Source organism: Cebus imitator, unplaced genomic scaffold (genome assembly GCF_001604975.1).
Source record: "Cebus imitator isolate Cc_AM_T3 unplaced genomic scaffold, Cebus_imitator-1.0 Scaffold171, whole genome shotgun sequence".
NCBI classification, from domain to species: Eukaryota; Metazoa; Chordata; class Mammalia; order Primates; family Cebidae; genus Cebus; species Cebus imitator.
In genome coordinates, this window is record NW_016107486.1 from 195,024 (window position 1) to 202,330 (window position 7,307).

General features: G+C 49.6%; 1 pseudogene; it reads right to left on the reverse strand.

Moving 5' to 3' along the window:
• Positions 1-977: 977 nt before the first annotated feature.
• The window catches only part of LOC108315410, a 12,104-nt pseudogene continuing 5,774 nt past the window's right edge, over positions 978-7,307 (reverse strand).

Consider the following 7,307-nt stretch of genomic DNA (forward strand, 5'->3'; position numbering starts at 1 on the left):
AAAAAAAAAACCTATACAGCATATTAAACAATTTATTAGAGGTAGAATATCAATAATCCAGGCAAAAGTCTATAATCATGTCAGAACATAATCCAACTCCCTTGATAGGTACAATCTCAAAAAATCAGGCATGAGTATTAAGCAGACAGCAGAAACCCAAAATTCAAATCACAACCAAGTCATTCCATACAAAAAGACAAAAGAACTCTAAACCAGGAGGCTTGCCATGTCTCATCCAAAGTTATGAAGCAGAAGTTTAGCTAAGGCCTAAAAGGCATCCTTAATCTTGATGTTTTTCATTTCAACAAGAAATTCTCAAAATGTCTCAACATCTGAGTGATGGAAGAAGGTATCACCTTCTCTAGCCGAGGGAAATGAATAGAGCGGTTTCTAAATGTTTGAGTGGTGTCCAAAGCAGAAAGGGAGCTGTTGTCTTTTGGGGGCCGCCAAGCCTGCTGTTAGGAAGTGCCATTCGACTTGCAAACTGGTTATGGTAGATGCTGATGAAGAAGATGAGGAGCCATGATGTCATTCCTTTTTTACACAGTCTGTCTTCCTGCCATAACCACACTTCAATCACCACAGGCAATGACTGAGATAAATTTTGCATTATAAAACAGGGACACAGCAGTAATGGAAAAAGTATCACTACGCATAAAATTTGGAAAATGCAACATGAGACTTCTGTGTCCAAGAGATAGAGAGAGAGAGAGAATTAACACACACACACACCAGGAAGAAAAAAATATCTGCTTTTCATCAGCAAACGCAGGCAAAGCAAGGGGCAGCAGAGCCTGTCACTGAAGTATCCCAGGATTTAAACATTCTGACATCCGGACTCCTTGGTCAACCAAAGCAAGGCTCTCTGAGAAACTTTTGAAAAATATGCATTGAAAAATATCCATGAAATCCACATCATTATAAACTTTAAATCATTTCAGGATTTTGGTTGTTTTTAACAACAGTTCCAATGTCATCTAAGGAATATTCCTGTGTAAATCTTCCACTTCCAGTTCCCACACACTTTCACGGATGGGATTATCAGAAAAGTCTGTCATCTTCACAGCCTGCAGGCGTGGCTCGGGGCTGTATGCCTGTACCACTCCTATCACCATCAAGTACTTTCCTAGAAGAAGAAAACCCATAGTAATGTCCTTTTTTTTTTTTTCTTTTTCTTTTGAGATAGTCTCATTCTGTCACCTAGGCTGGAGTGCAGTGGCATGATCTCAGCTCCTTGCAACCTCCGCTGCCTGGGTTTAAGTGACTGTTGTGCCTCAGCCTCCTTGAGTAGCTGAGATTACAGGTGTCTGCCATCATGCCTGGCTAATTTTTGTATTCTTAGTTGAGACAAGGTTTCGCCATGTTGGCCAGGCTGCTCTGGAACTCCTGTCCTCAGGCAACCCACCTACCTCAATCTCCCAAAGTGCTGGGATTATAAGCGTGAGCCACCGTGCCCAGCCATCTTCTTTGGTTTCCGATTTTACTAGGCCAAACAAAACCGTCACGTAAACTGTAATCATGCCCAAGGAATGGAGGAGACACTCCCATCAGAGTATGAGTTATAATTAGACAGGCTGCTCTGAGGCAGAGGCAGAAAACCTCCGCTTTCCTCTAATCCCATTCCTTGCTCAAAGCTAGAGTATGTGACTAGTCTCTGTGCACAGGACCCATCCTCTTTCTGCAGATACCCTCTGACAGTTACCAAGCAAATCCAATTTTCCCTCCATGTTGCCAGAAAGGCTGCGCAGGCAGCCCCTGCCCCACTGTTCCAACAGCTTGGACCTATCCCTGCCACCTCCAGCACATACAAGCAAATCCACACAAGGGCAGGCTGCCACCCGGATTAACTAATGACATATTAACTGTGACACTCACTTCCCATTCCCTTGGGGAAGTGACTCTCCTTCAAAGCAAAACTTGGCCAATCTCAACCACACAAAACCCAACTATGTAAAAGAAAACTCCAAACACTGCAGGAAGGACAAGCCTGGTGGAGCCCCACTGCCTGCCCTATGAGGCTGCTTTCATTGCACTGTACATGGGGCCTGGGGCTTTGAGAAGAAAGTGAGGCAAGCTGACCCCTGATCCCGCCATTCAACCTCAGGCAGGATGTGCTCAGGTTTCTCAGAGCTCCTCCTCACAATCCACTTGGGTCCCTCTGTAAGAGGCCAGTTCTGAAAATGCACTTGCTGTCCCCTCTGAATGGGCCTAAAGTGCTGGTAGGGTTGGAACCGACAGAAGTAGAACTGAAGGCCCAGGAAGAGAAGAACAAGCCCAAGGACATTCTGACCACGAGAGGGGAACAGGAGCTCTACTAGGAAGGCACACACAGCCAGCCGGATGAACTCAAAGGCATGCGATGAGATAAACCGGCCCATACTCTCTTCCACTCCAAAGCAGCTCTCCACTCTGTCCCTCCCTCTCCTTTCCACATTCACGCCCCCCAGTTGCCATGACCACTGCAATGGTTCCCAGCCCATGTTCTGCCAGCTTCCTCCACTTCAAAACCACCCCCACCTCACAGCTGCAGTCAACATTCTCTAATCCACCTCCTGCCTCCAGAACCAGTTGATCACAGCATGATCTAGGTAAGCATGGTTTCTCTGCTTCTCCTGCAGACAAAGAGCAGCTTGAGGACAAGGAGAGCTTCTCAATCAACTCAGCATCTTCAGCACCTTAAGTTTATGGAAACAAACTCCTGGATGTGCCAGAGGAAGAGGCAGTGGAGGAATAGCACTAGAGCAGCAGTGCAGTGAGCAGAGCTCAAGGCCACCTTGGAGCAGGCATGTCCTTCTAGACAGCCCTGAGGCTCATCAGGATAGAGCCCTCCTTCCTTCCACCGCTGTCCTAGCCAGGCTCCCCAAATGCACAAGGCTCTATCCTTCCAAGCCTTTGCACCGGCTGTTCCATGGAGCTGCAAAGTCACCTGCCACTGCACCCAGACAGAGGGTGCCCAACTGTTTAACACTGAAAGTCCCACGTCCCAGGACACTCTCAGTCCCAGGCAACTCCAGTGAATCCTTCAGGGCTGCCTCTTCCAGGAAGACTTTCCTGAGCCCTCAAGCCTGGATCAGCTGTCCTTGTTTGCACCACCTGGCTCTTGCCTGCAACATTACATTGTGTTTTAGTGGCCTGCTTACCTCCCTGCCTCCCTGCCTGAAGGAAGTGACTCAATTTTGTCAAGTTGGATTTGGTATTAATTAACAAAAGGAAATGACATGGCCCTGCCAGCTGGCATTCAGGCCAGTGGGTATGTCAGGCAAGTTCACCAATGCCCATTGGTTCAAACAATGAAGTATTTACTAGTTGTGAGCCTTAGGCCAGGGTTGAGACCAGACAGGAGACTGCCCCAGCCTGCCTGCAAGGGGCTTTGCCTGCAAGCCAACACCAAGCAGCATGGGTTACATGCTGGGCAAAGGCTAAGGGAAAGGGTTGGCAAACGTTTTCTGTAAAGGGCCAGACAGTAAATATTTTGAGCTTTTCCCACCATAGGATCTTTGTCCCAGATACTCAACTATAGCTGTAGTGGGACACTGGCTGAGACATTCTGTAAATTACCAATGTATTCCAATAAAACTTTACTTATGGTGGGGCGCAGTGTCTCACACCTGTAATCCCAGCACTTTGGGAGGCCGAGGCAGGCGGATCACCTGTGGTGGGAGTTCAACACCAGCCTGATAAACATGGAGAAACCCCATCTATACTAAAAATACAAAAAATCAGCCAGGCGTCATGGCACATGCCTGTAATCCCAGCTACTTGGGAGGCTGAGGCAGGAGAATCGCTTGAACCCAGGAGGCAGACGTTGCAGTGAGCCAAGATCACGCCATTGCATTCCAGCCCGGACAAGAGCGAAGCTCTGTCTCAAAAAACAACAACAACAAAACTTACGTACACTGATGCTTGAATTATAAATACTTTTCACATGTCATTTTTTTTCCAACCATTTAAAAATGTAAAAACTTGCCAGGTGCAATGGCTCATGCCTATAATCCCAGCACTTTGGGAGGCGAAGGTGGGCAGATCACTTGACACCAGAAGCTCGAGACCAACCAGTCTGGCCAACATGATGAAACCCCGTCTCCACTAGAACTATAAAAATTAGCCGGGCGTGGTGGTACACGCCTGTAATCCCAGCTACTCAGGAGGCTGAGGCACGAGAATCACTTGAACCTGGAAGGTGGCGGTTGCAGTGAGCTATGATTGTGCCACTGCACTCAAGCCTGAGACACAGAGTGAGGCTCTGTCTCCAAAATAAAAATAATAAGAATAAAAGATTAAAAAGCATTTTTAGTTTGTAGGACATGTGAAAAGGGGAGGCCTGTGGTTTGCTGACCCTGTCCTAGACCAGTGCTGGGGCTGAGGGCAGGCAGACAGAAGGCTGAAGGGCAAGGCGGTGAGGGAGGGGACAGGAGAGTGTTTTGCACCCTCACTACAAGCTAGGCGAAGTGTTAAGGCAGTTGTTTACTTACTGAATCTACACAACAGGCAGGAATGATTAACTCCTTTTTACAAAAGAGTACAAATCCAGAAAAGTTAACAAAAGTGCTCCAGGCAGCTCAGCTGGGAAGGAGTGGAGCCAGGAATTCTCCTAAGCCTGTCTGAATCCAAAGCAGCTCAGGCCAGACCACTGACCTATCTGCCTCTAATTAAGACTCCAAGACTGAGCAGGAGGGTCCCTTAGGAATGAAGTGATCTTGGCCTGATCTCCCAGGGGAGGGAGCCGAGGGGAAGGAAGGCCAACATATCCTCAGATCTCCTCAGCTTAGACCTCACATCCTCTAGAAGCCTCCGAGGGCCACTCAGCACCTTGTACATCCTCAAGGCTCCCCAGGGATCAGTGATTCTCTGGGACACATGCTCACCGCCTATCTCCCAGCAGGCTTTATTTGGCTCTTGGCTGCATCCCAGCGCTGCACATGGGGGGCTGGTGTGTAACACCTGCTCCATTGACATCTCAGTGAACAAGTGAGATGGATGTCTACTGCCTGTCACTCAAGACAATTGGTAATTGGAGCACTTATGTGTCAGGCACTGGGCCAGATGCTAAGGATATAGTGGTCAGGACCACACAGCTCTGGCCTTCCTGAAGCTCAGTCTGTCCCAGTGGTTCTCAAAGTATGGCCCCCAAACACCAGGCGTGGTGGTGCAGGCCTGTAGTCCCAGCTACCCAAGGAGGCTGAGCAGTAGGATTGCTTGAGCTCAAGGCTAGCCTGGGCAACACAGTGAGTCCCCTATCTCAAATAAATAAAACATTTTTAAAAGTCCAAAGTAGACCAAAATAGCGTCAGCCTCACCTGGGAGCTGGTTAGAAACGCAATTTCCAGCCCCACCTGGACTTCGTGACTCAGGAACCCTGAGGGTGGAGCCCCAGCCATCCCAGCGTTAGCAAGCCCTCCAGGAGAGACATACGCGCTCAAGTTTGAGCATCGGTCACTTGAGACGAAGCGGGCAGGGCGCGGTGGCTCACGCCTGTAATCCCAGCACTTTGGGAGGCCAAGGTGGGCAGATCACTTGAGGCCAGGAGACTAGCCTGACAAACATGGCGAAACCCAGTCTCTGCTAAACAAAAACAGTGAGCCGGGCATGACGGCGGGCACCTGTAATTCCAGCTATTCAAAGGCTGAGGCAAGAGAATTGCTTGAACCTGGGAGGCAGAGGTTGCAGTGAGCTTAGATCGTGCCACTGGACTCCAGCCAGGGCGACAGAGCAAAATCCTATAAAAAAAAAAAAAAAAAAAGTGGGGGGAGAGCAGAGTGAAAATCTCAGGAGCACTCTCCCAGTACACACCTGCTCNACACAAAAACACAAAAATTAGCCGGGTGTGGTGGCACACACCTGTAATGCCAGCTACTCGGGAGGTTGAGGCACGAGAATCGCTTGAATCCGGGAGGTGGAGGCTACAGTGAGCTGAGGTCGTGCCGCTGCACCCCAGCCTGGGCGACTAAGTGAGACTCCCTCAAAAAATAAAAATTAAAAAAGAGGAGGTAAACGTAAGTGAGCTACAGCCCATGACAGTTCAATGAAGGAGCAGTACAGGAGGGTCTCCCGTTCCTAGGGGTTAGGGAGGACTTCCCTGAGAAAGGTACACTTGAGTTGAGACGTTAAGGACAGTATTTCCCAAAACTTGAAGACGAAAAAGGAAATCAACTGGGGTAGGGGGCTTGTGATAAATGCAGGTGCCCGGGTCCCTCACCAGAAATTCACACTAGGAGGTGGAAGAGTCCCGGTAATCTGGATTTGTTAAAGGGAATGTAGGTGATGCTTATCATCAGATCAACTTGACGGAGGAAGGAGGAGGAAGGACCGGAGCAAGGGTACCCAGGCGGGAAGTGCCGGGGCAGAGGCCCGGAGGTAGGCCAGCCCCGTCGCGCCCCGCTCCCTTTAGAGTGTCAAGACCGGATTTGAAGAATCTAGCCTCGGCAACTTCTCGGCTGGGAAGAGGGTCCCCGGTGAGGCCCGGGCATTACCTGGGACGAGGCAGGGCTGCCTCGGCGGCACCCGCTCCAGGCCGCGGACTGAGAAGGTCCCTCTTGGGTACCGCAGCAGCGCCTGCCGCCGTCCGCCATCACCACCGTGCCCTGCATCCACACGGCCGCCAGCTCCAGCAGCCTGCGGCCCGCCGCCGCCCGCGACCATGGCCTCACTCCCGCGCCGCAGCTGCTCTGCCAGCACCTTGAGTGGCGGCGACCTCTGCAGCCGTAGGGTCGTGGGGCTACCTGAGAATGAGTCCGCAGCCACCACCGTTGCGCCATGTCGCGGCTTTCCTGCCAACTTTGAGAAGCAGCGGGCCAGCCCGCAGCAACCAATCAAGGGAGCACTGGCAGAGCCGGCCAATGGTCGACGTCAGAAGGCGGGACCGACTGGCAGAGCGGCCCTCTCTCTCAGCCAGGAGTGCGCATTTGTAGGAAAAAAGTAAATAAACGCCCACAAGTCGTAGATAACACTAAAGAAATGCGCGCAAGTTAGGAACGAATGGAGGAAAGGATTAAATGAGAATAAATAAGGGAAGACAGAGAGGTAAAGAACTTCCTCTTTCAACGCATCTCAAAATTTGGCATACATACAGATCACCTGCAAAGTGTAATTATTCATCTTTACATTGCCTTGATTTGAGGTGAGTGAATACTTTAAAGAATGAAGAGCCTGTGTTTCTTGGGAGCGGTCAGGAATCCAGTCAGGAGATAAGGTTGGAGAGGAAGAGGGGGACAGCTGGAAAACTTGCCCTTCTTCTTTTATTATTATTTTCATTTATATTTTAACAGCATCAATTTTTTTTTTTTTTTTTTTTTTTGAGACGGAGTTTC